This window comes from Arachis hypogaea, chromosome 9 (assembly GCF_003086295.3).
Source record: "Arachis hypogaea cultivar Tifrunner chromosome 9, arahy.Tifrunner.gnm2.J5K5, whole genome shotgun sequence".
NCBI classification, from domain to species: Eukaryota; Viridiplantae; Streptophyta; class Magnoliopsida; order Fabales; family Fabaceae; genus Arachis; species Arachis hypogaea.
In genome coordinates, this window is record NC_092044.1 from 26573384 (window position 1) to 26584079 (window position 10696).

The window sequence follows — 10696 nt, forward strand, 5'->3', positions numbered from 1 at the left end:
GATACTGTTAAGACCAATAGAGTTGATCCTGAAGTCTACAAGCTTATGCTTTTCCCTTTTGCTGTAAGAGACAGAGCTAGAACATGGTTGGATCACAACCTAGAGATAGCCTGGACTCTTGGGATAAGCTGGTCACGGCTTTCTTAGCCAAGTTCTTTCCTCCTAATAAGCTGAGCAAGCTTAGAGTGGATGTTCAAACCTTCAGACAGAAAGAAGGTGAGTCCCTCTATGAAGCTTGGGAAAGATATAAGCAGCTAACCAAAAAGTGTCCTTCTGACATGTTTTCAGAATGGACCATATTAGATATATTCTATGATGGTCTGTCTGAATTTTCCAAGATGTCACTGGACCATTCTACAGGTGGATCCATTCACCTAAAGAAAATGCCTGCAGAAGCTCAGGAACTTGTTGAAATGGTTGCAAATAACCAGTTCATGTATACCTCTGAAAGGAATCCTGTGAGTAATGGGACACCTCAAAAGTGATGAGTTCTTGAAATTGATGCTCTGAATGCCATACTGGCTCAGAACAAAATATTAACCCAACAAGTCAATATCATCTCTCAGAGTCTGAATGGATTGTAAAATGCATCCAATAGTACTAAAGAAGCATCTTCTGAAGAAGAAGCTTATGATCCTGAGAATCCTGCAATGGCAGAGGTGAATTACATGGGTGAAGCCTTTGGCAACACCTATAATCCTTCATGAAAAAATCATTCAAATTTTTCATGGAAGGATCAACAGAAGCAAGTCTTCAATAATAACAATGGTGAAATAAACAGGTTTAGTAATAGCAAACCTTTTCCATCATCATCTCAGCAACAGACAGAGCATTCTGAGCAGAATCCTTCTAACTTAGCAAACATAGTCTCTGATCTATCTAAGGCCACTCTTAGTTTCATGACTGAAATAAGATCCTCCATTAGGAATTTGGAGGCACAAGTGGGCCAGCTGAGTAAAAGGGTTACTGAAACTCCTCCTAGCACTCTCCCAAGCAATACAGAAGAGAATCCCAAAGGAGAGTGCAAGGCCATTGATATAATCAACATGGATGAAACCTTAGAGGAGGAGGAGGACGTGAATCCCAATGAGGAAGACCTCAGGGGACGTCCAATGGTCAGTACAGAATCTCCTAATGAGGAACCAAAGGAATCTGAGGCTCATATAGAGACCGTAGAGATTCCCTTGGACCTCCTTTTACCATTCATGACCTCTGATGACTATTCATCTTCTGAAGAGGATGAAGACATTGTTGAAGGGCAAGATGCCCAATATTTAGGAGCAATCATGAAGCTGAATGCCAAGCTGTTTGGTAATGAGACTTGGGAGGAAGAGCCTCCCTTGCTCACCAATGAAATGAATATATTGGTTCAGCAAAATTTACCTCAAAAGAAATAGGATCCTGGTAAATTCTTAATACCCTGTACCATAGGCACCATGACCTTTGAAAAAGCTCTGTGTGACCTAGGGTCAGGGATAAACATGATGCCCCTCTCTGTAATGGAGAGACTGGGAATCTATGAGGTACAGGCTGCCAAATTCTCATTGGAGATGGCAGATAAATCTATGAAAAAGGCTTATGAACTAGTAGAGGACGTGCTAGTGAAGGTTGAAGGCCTTTATGTCCCTGCTTATTTCATAATCCTAGACACTAGGAGGGATGAGGATGAATCCATCATCCTTAGAAGACCCTTCCTAGCCACAGCAAGAGCTGTGATTGATGTTGACAGAGGAGAGTTGATCATTCATGTGAATAAAGAATGCCTTGTAGTAAAGACTCAAGGTTCTCCATCTGTAACCATGGAGAATAAGCATGAAAAACTTCTCCTAATACAGAGTCAAACAGAGCCCCCACATTCAAACTCTAAGTTTGGTGTTGGGAGGCCATAACCAAACTCTAAGTTTGGTGTTGAGAGATCTCAACCATACTCTGATCATCTGTGAGGCTCCATGAGAGCTCACTGTCAAGCTATTGACATTAAAAAAGCACTTATTAAGAGGCAATCCAATTTTATTTTAATTTTATCTATATTATTTTGTTTCCTTTTAGGTTGATGATCATGTGAAGTCACAAAGACAATTACAAAAATAAAGAAAAAAAATAAAAAACAACATTGAAAACAGCACACCTTGGAGGAAGAACTTACCAGCATTTAAACACCAGTAAGGGTAGCAAAACGGGCATTGACACGCCCAATTTGGCACCTTTCTGGGCGTTTAAATGCCATAATAGGGCACCAAACTGGCGTTTGATGAGCGGATAATTTATAGGCTTTTTGGCATTATTTTTAGATAATTTTTAGTATAATCTAGCTATTTTTAGGGATGTTTTCATTAGTTTTTATGCTAAATTCACATTTCTGGACTTTACTATGAGTTTGTATGTTTTTCTGTGATTTCAGGTAATTTCTGGCTGAAATTGAGGGACCTGAGCAAAACTCTGATAGAAGGCTAACAAAGGACTGCTGATGCTGTTGGATTCTGACCTCCCTGCACTCGAAATGGATTTGCTGGAGCTCCAGGACTCCAAATGGCGCGCTCTTAATGGAGTTGGAAAGTAGACATCCAGAGCTTTCCAAAAATATATAATAGTCCATACTTTATTCGTGATTAGATGACATAAACTGGCACTCAACGCCAGTTTCATGCTGCATTCTGGAGTCAAACGCCAGAAACACGTCACGAGCCAGAGTTGAACACCAAAAACGACTAAATCCTCATTTTGGTCCCTGAGATTCACGCGATTACTCACTTTGGTCCCCAAAATTCAAAATTACCTATACTGGTCCATCAGATTCAAGTTTGGGCACCAATATGGTCCCTCGACACTTTCCGGTGATGATTAGGCAAATTGAGTGCTGAGATGACACCCTTCCTGTCACGTTGGACGCTGTAACGGCTAGTTGATGTGGCGAGGGTTCCAATTTAGTCCTCCCTTGTTAAAACTTTGTCATTATAACTCAGATAAATAATAAGATAATTAGGATTTCAGGAACTAAATTGGATACAAATAAAACTCTCACCACGTCAGCTAGCCGTTGCAGCGACCAGCGTGGTAGGGAGGGTGTCATCTTAGCACTTCGTTTGCCTTATCATCATCGAAAATAGTCGAGGGACCATATTAGTTCCCGAACTTGAATCTGGAGGACCAAAATGAGTAATCGCGTGAATCTCAAGGACTAAAATGGGGATTTAGTCGCCAAAAACACGTTACAACTTGGCGTTCAACTCCAAAAGAAGCCTCTGCACGTGTAAAGCTCGAGCTCAGCCTAAGCACACACCAAGTGGGCCCCGAAAGTGGATTTCTGCATCAATTACTTACTTCTGTAAACCCTAGTAGCTAGTCTAGTATAAATAGGACATTTTATTATTGTATTAGACATCCTGGATCCTGGATTGTATTTTTGATCCTATGATCACGTTTTGGGGGCTGGCCATTCAGCCATGCCTGAACCTTCATCATTTATGTATTTTCAACGGTGGACTTTCTATACACCATAGATTAAGGATGTGGAGCTCTGCTATACCTTGAGTTTTAATGCAATTACTACTATCTTTTATTCAAATTCAATCTTATTTCTGTTCTAAGATACTACTCGTACTTCAACCTGATGGATGTGATGATCCGTGACACTCATCATCATTCGTCCCTATGAACGCATGCCTGACAACCACTTCCGTTCTACAAGCAAAAGCTAGAGTGTGTATCTCTTGGATTCCTGATGCACGACGCATGGTTGCCCTCGCCTGACAACCGAGCCTTCCATTCCGTGAGATCAGAGTCTTCGTGGTATAAGCTAGAATTGATGGCAGCATTCATGAGAATCTGGAAAGTCTAAACCTTGTCTGTGGTATTCCGAGTAGGAATCCGGGATTGAATGACTGTGACGAGCTTCAAACTCGCGATTGTTGGACGTGATGACAAACGCAAAAGAATCAAGGGATTCTATTCCGACATGATCGAGAACCGACAGATGATTAGCCGTGCCATGACAGAGCATTTGGACCTTTTTCACTGAGAGGATGGGATGTAGCCATTGACAACGGTGATGCCCTACATATAGCTTGCCATGGAAAGGAGTAAGAAGGAGTGGATGAAGGCAGTAGGAAAGCAGAAATTCAGAAGGAGCACAGCATCTTCATACGCCTATCTGAAATTCCCATTGATGATCTACATAAGTATTTCTATCTTTATTTTATGTTTATTTATTATTATTATTCAAAAACTCCATAACCATTTATTATCCGCCTGACTGAGATTTACAAGATGACCATAGCTTGCTTCATACCAACAATCTCCGTGGGATCGACCCTTACTCACGTAAGGTTTATTACTTGGACGACCCAGTGCACTTGCTGGTTAGTTGTGCGAGGTTGTGAAGAAAGTGCTGAGTTATAAACGCGCATACCAAGTTGAATGCCATTATTAGAGCTCATAATTTCGTGCACCAAGTTTTTGGCGCCGTTGCCGGGGATTTTTTGAATCACAATTACGTGCAACAACAACGCCAAGTTTTTCTGATCCGGCAACAACACCAAGTTTTTGGCGTCATTGCCGGGGATTGTTCGAGTTTGGACAACTGACGGTTCATCTTGTTGCTCAGATTAGGTAATTTTCTTTTTGTTTTATTTTCAAAAAAAATTTTCAAAAAAATTTATCCCTATTTTCGAAAAAAAATATTTTAATTAAAAATAAATTATTCTAAGGCTTCAGAATTTTTAAGAATGGATTCTAGAGTTTCATGAAGCATGTTGAATCCTAGCTGGCTGTAAAGCCATATCCAAATCCTTTTGGAATGAGACTTCAACTAATCACCTCAATGCATGTAATGCCATCCTAAAGCTGGCTGGCTATTAAGCCATGTCCAACCCTTAGATTGGAGCTTTAGGCTAACGTTGAAAGATTTTTGAAATTCTTCTAAAAAATTTTGAATTTCTTATTTTGTTTTTCCTATATATTTTTCGAAAAATATAAAATAAAATCCAAAAAATAATAAAATGATTTTTTTTAAAATTTTGTGTTTCTTGTTTGAGTCTTGAATCAATTTTTAAGTTTGGTGTCAATTGCATATTCATCTTGTTCTTGTATTTTTCGAAAATTCATGCATTCATAGTGTTTTTCATGATCTTCAAGTTGTTCTTGGTAAGTCTTCTTGTTTGATCTCTAAGTTTTTTTGTTTTGTGTCTTTTGTTGTTTTTCATATGCATTTTTGCATTCATAGTGTCTAAGCATTAAAGATTTCTAAGTTTGGTGTCTTGCATGTTTTCTTTGCATCAAAATTTTTAAAAAATATGTTCTTGATGTTCATCATGATCTTCAAAGTGTTCTTGGTGTTCATCTTGACATTTATAGTGTTCTTGCATGCATAATTGGTTTTGATCCAAAATTTTCATGTTTTGGGTCATATTTGTGTTTTTCTCTCTCATCATTAAAAATTCAAAAATCAAAAAAATATCTTTTCCTTAATTCTCTCAAAATTTCAAAAATTTGAGTTGACTTAGTCAATTTTTTTTTAAAAAATTAGTTATTTCTTGTAAGTCAAGTCAAATTTTCAATTTTAAAAATCTTATCTTTTCAAAACCTTTTCAAAAATCAAATCTTTTTCATTTTTCTTACTATTTTTTTCGAAAATTTTTAATTTGAATTTTAAAATCTTTTTCTTATATTTAATTCATAATTTTCGAAAACTTTATTAACAATTAATGTGATTGATTCAAAAAATTTGAAGTTTGTTACTTTCTTGTTAAGAAAGGTTCAATCTTTAAATTCTAGAATCATATCTTTTAGTTTCTTGTTAGTCAAGTAATTAATTTTAATTTTAAAAATTAAATCTTTTCCAAGCATATCTTTTTCAAAATTTTATCTTTTTCAAAAATTTGATTTCAAAATATCTTCTTATCTTCTTATCTTTTCAAATTTAATTTTCAAATCTTTTTCAAACTAACCAATTAACTTTTGTTTATTTTTTATCTTTTTCAAAACCACCTAACAACTTTTCTCTCTCCAATTTTCGAAAATACCTCCCTCTTTTTCAAAAAAATTCTTTTTAATTAATTAATTGTTTTAAATTTTAGTTTTTTTAAATTTAAATTTTAATTTTATTTCCCCTTTAATTTTCGAAAATCATTAACTCCTCTTCAAAAATTGTTTTCCAAAACTTCTCTCTTTCATCTTATTCTATTTATTTATTCATTTACTAATACTTTTCTTCATCTCCAATCTCTGCTCCTACCTTCACCCATGTGTTCAGACTATTCATTCTTCTTCACTCTTATTCCCTTTCTTCTTCAACTAACATAAAGGAATCTGTATACTGTGACATAGAGGATTCCTCTTCTTTTTCTGTTCTCCTCTCTTTCATATGAGCAGGAACAAGGAAAACGGCATTCTTGTTGAAGCTGATCCGGAACCTGAAAGGACTCTGAAGAGGAAATTAAGAGAAGCTAAATTACAATAATCCAAAGACAACCTTGCTGAAATTTTTGAACAAGAAAAGGAGATGGCAGCCGAATCCAATAACAATAATGCAAGAAGGATGCTTGGTGATTATACTACACCTACTTCCAAGTTTGATGGAAGAAGCATCTCAATTCCTGCCATTGGAGCAAACAATTTTGAGCTGAAACCTCAACTAGTTGCTCTAATGCAACAAAACTGCAAGTTTCATGGACTTCCATAAGAAGATTCCTACCAGTTTTCAACTGAGTTCTTGCAGATTTGTGAGACTGTTAAGACTAATGGAGTAGATCCTGAAGTCTACAAGCTCATGCTTTTCCCTTTTGCTGTAAGAGATAGAGCTAGAACATGGTTGGACTCGCAACCTAAGGATAGCCTGGACTCTTGGGATAAGCTGGTCACAGCCTTCTTGGTTAAGTTCTTTCCTCCTCAAAAGCTGAGCAAGCTTAGAGTGGATGTTCAGACCTTCAAGCAAAAAGATGGTGAATCCCTCTATGAAGCTTGGGAAAGATACAAGCAGATGACCAAAAAGTGTCCTTCTAACATGTTTTTAGAATGGACCATGATAGATATATTCTATTATGGTCTGTCTGAGTTCTCTAAGATATCACTGGACCACTCTGCAGGTGGATTCATTCACCTAAAGAAAACGCATGTAGAAGCTCAGGAACTTATTGAAATGGTTGCAAATAACCAATTCATGTACACTTCTGAGAGGAATTCCGTGAATAATGGGACGCCTCAGAGAAAGGGAATTCTTAAAATTGATGCTCTGAATACCATATTGGCTCAGAACAAAATGTTGACTCAGCAAGTCAACATGATTTCTCAAAGTCTGAATGGATGGTAAAATGCATCCAACAGTACTAAAGAGGCATCTTCTGAAGAAGAAGCTTATGATCTTGAAAACCCTGCAATGAGGTAAATTACATGGGTGAACCTTATGGAAACACCTATAATTCTTCATGGAGAAATCATCCAAATTTCTCATGGAAGGATCAACAAAAGCCTCAACAAGGCTTTAATAATGGTGGAAGAAACAGGTTTAGCAATGGCAAGCCTTTTCCATCATCTTCTCAGCAATAGATAGAGAATTCTGAGCAGAGCACCTTTAACTTAGCAAATATAATCTCTGATTTGTCTAAGGCCACTTTAAGCTTCATGAGTGAAACAAGGTCCTTCATTAGAAATTTGGAGGCACAAGTGGGCCAGCTGAGTAAGAAAGTCACTGAAACTCCTCCTAGTACTCTCCCAAGCAATACTGAAGAAAATCCAAAAAGAGAGTACAAGGCCATTGATATAATCAATATGGCCGAACCTAGAGAGGAAGGAGAGGACGTGAATTCCAATGAGGAAGACTTCATGGGACGTCTCTCAAGCAAGAAAGAGTTCCCTATTGAGGACCCAAGGGAATCCGAGGCTTATATAGAGACAATAGAGATCTCATTAAACCTCCTTCTGCCATTCATGAGCTCTGAAGACTATTCTTCCTCTGAAGAGGAAGAAGATGTAACTGGAGAGCAAGTTGCTCAATATCTAGGAGCCATCATAAAGCTAAATGCCAAGTTGTTTGGTAATGAGACTTGGGAAGGTGAACCTCCCTTGCTCATTAGTGAACTAGATACATGGGTTCAGCAAACTCAATCTCAAAAGAGACAAGATCCTGGTAAATTCCTAATACCCTGCACCATAGGCACCATGACCTTTGAGAAAGCTTTGTGCGACCTAGGGTCAGGTATAAATCTTATGCCACTCTCTATAATGGAGAAGCTGGGGATCATTGAGGTACAACCTGCCATATTCTCATTACAATTGTCAGACAAGTCAGTAAGACAAGCTTATGGATTGGTAGAGGATGTGTTAGTAAAGGTTGAAGGCCTTTACATCCCTGTTGATTTCATAATCTTAGACACTAGGAAGGAGGAGGATGAATGCATCATCCATGGAAGACCTTTCCTAGCCACAACAGGAGTTGTGATAGATGTTAACAGAGGAGAATTAGTCCTTCAATTGAATGGGGACTACCTTGTGTTTAAGACTCAAGGGTGTTCTTTTGTATACATGGAGAGGAAGCATGAAAAGCTTCTCTCAGTACAGAGTCAAACAAAGCCCCCACAATCAAGCCTAAGTTTGGTGTTGGGAGGCCACAACCAAACTCTAAGTTTGGTGTTGAATCCCCACATTCAAACTCTAAGTTTGGGTTTTGGGAGTCTACAATATTGACCTGATCACCTGTGTGGCTCCATGAGAGCCCACTGTCAAGCTATTGACATTAAAGAAGCGCTTATTGAGAGGCAACCCAATTTTTATTTATCTAATTTTACTTTTCTTTTATTGTTCTTTAATGTTTTATTAGGTTCATGATCATGTGGAGTCACAAAAAAAATACTAAAATTAAAATAGAATAAAAAATAGCAGAAGAAAAATCACACCCTGGAGAAAGGACTTACTGGCGTTCAAACGCCAGTAAGGAGCATCTGGCTGGCGTTGAACGCCAGAAACAAGCAGCATCCTGGCGTTTGAATGCCAGGAATATACCCTGAGGAGAGCTGGCGCTGAACGCCAGGAACAAGCATGGAACTGGCGTTCAACGCCAGAAACATGCTGCAATTGGGCGTTGAACGCCCAAAATAAGCATCACTTCGGCGTTTAAATGCCAGAATTGTATGCAAAGGCATTTTACATGCCTAATTGGTGCAGAGATGTAAATCCTTGACACCTCAAGATCTGTGGACCCCACAGAATCATCCCAGGATCTGTGGACCCCATAGGATCCCCACCTACCTCAACTCACTTTCTCTCATCTTCTTCACATTCATCCTCTCTTCCCCATAAACACTCTTCCCCAAAAACCTTTCACCAATCACTTCAATCTCTCTTTCCAATTACCCTCCTTCACCACTCACATCCATCCATTCTTTCCCATAAACCCCACCTACCTTCAAAATTCAAAATTTCTTTCCCACCCAAACCCACCCTAAATAGCCAAACCTACTCCCTCTCCCCTCACTATATAAACCCCTCCATCCTTCTTCATTTTCACACAACACAACCCCCTCTTCTACACCTTGGCCGAATACACCTCCCCCCTCTCTCCTCCATATTTTCTCTTCCTCTTCTTCTTTTCTTTCTTCTCTTGCTCGAGGGCGAGCAATATTCTATGTTTGGTGTGGTAAAAGCATAGCTTTTGTTTTTCTATAACCACCTATGGCACCTAAGACCGGAGAAACCTCTAGAAAAGGGAAGGGAAGACAAAAGCTTCCACCTCTGAGTCATGGAAGATGGAGAGATTCATCTCTAAAGCTCATCAAGACCACTTCTATGATGTTGTGGCCAAGAAGAAGGTGATCCCCGAGGTCCCTTTCAAACTTAAGAAAAATGAGTATCCGGAGATCCGACATGAGATCCAAAGAAGAGATTGGGAAGTTCTAACCAACCCCATTCAACAAGTCAAAATCTTAATGGTTCAAGAGTTCTATGCCAATGCATGGATCACTAGGAACCATGACCAAAGTATGAACCCGAATCCAAAGAATTATCTTAAAATGGTTCGGGGGAAATACTTAGATTTTAGTCTGGAAAATGTGAGGTTGGCGTTCAACTTGCCTACAATGCAAGAAAATACACGCCCCTACACTAGAAGGGTCAACTTTAATCAAAGGTTAGACCAAGTCCTTATGGACATATGTGTGGAAGGAGCTCAATGGAAAAGAGACTCTAAAGGCAAGCCAGTTCAATTAAGAAGACTGGACCTCAAGCTTGTGGCTAGAGGATGGTTGGAGTTCATCCAACGCTCCATCATCCCCACTAGCAACCGATCTGAAGTTACTGTGGATTGGGCCATTATGATTCATAGCATCATGATTGGAGAGGAAGTAGAAGTTCATGAAGTCATCTCCCTTGAATTCTACAAAATAGCCGAAATGCCCTCTACCTTGGCAAGGCTAGCTTTTCCTCATCTTATTTGCCATCTATGTTACTCAGCCGGAGTTATCATAGAAGGAGAATCCCCATTGAGGAGGATAAGCCCATCACTAAGAAAAGGATGGAGCAAACAAGAGAACCCACTCATGGATCCCAAGGGACGCATGAAGAAGCTCATCACCAAGAAATCCCGGAGATGCCTCAAGGGATGAACTTTCCTCCCAACAATTATTGGGAATAACTCAACACTTCTCTAGAAGATTTGAGTTACAATATGGATCAATTAAGGGTGGAACATCAAGAGTACTCCATCATT

The 10696-nt window shown here is 38.8% G+C and overlaps 1 non-coding gene across 1 annotated transcript; it reads right to left on the reverse strand.

The window, feature by feature from the left end:
• Nucleotides 1-6898: 6898 nt before the first annotated feature.
• Nucleotides 6899-7002, reverse strand: LOC112713290 (small nucleolar RNA R71). The gene has a single exon (XR_003158264.1). It is a non-coding gene; the product is annotated as a small nucleolar RNA R71 (small nucleolar RNA).
• Between the last annotated feature and the right edge of the window lie 3694 nt (nt 7003-10696).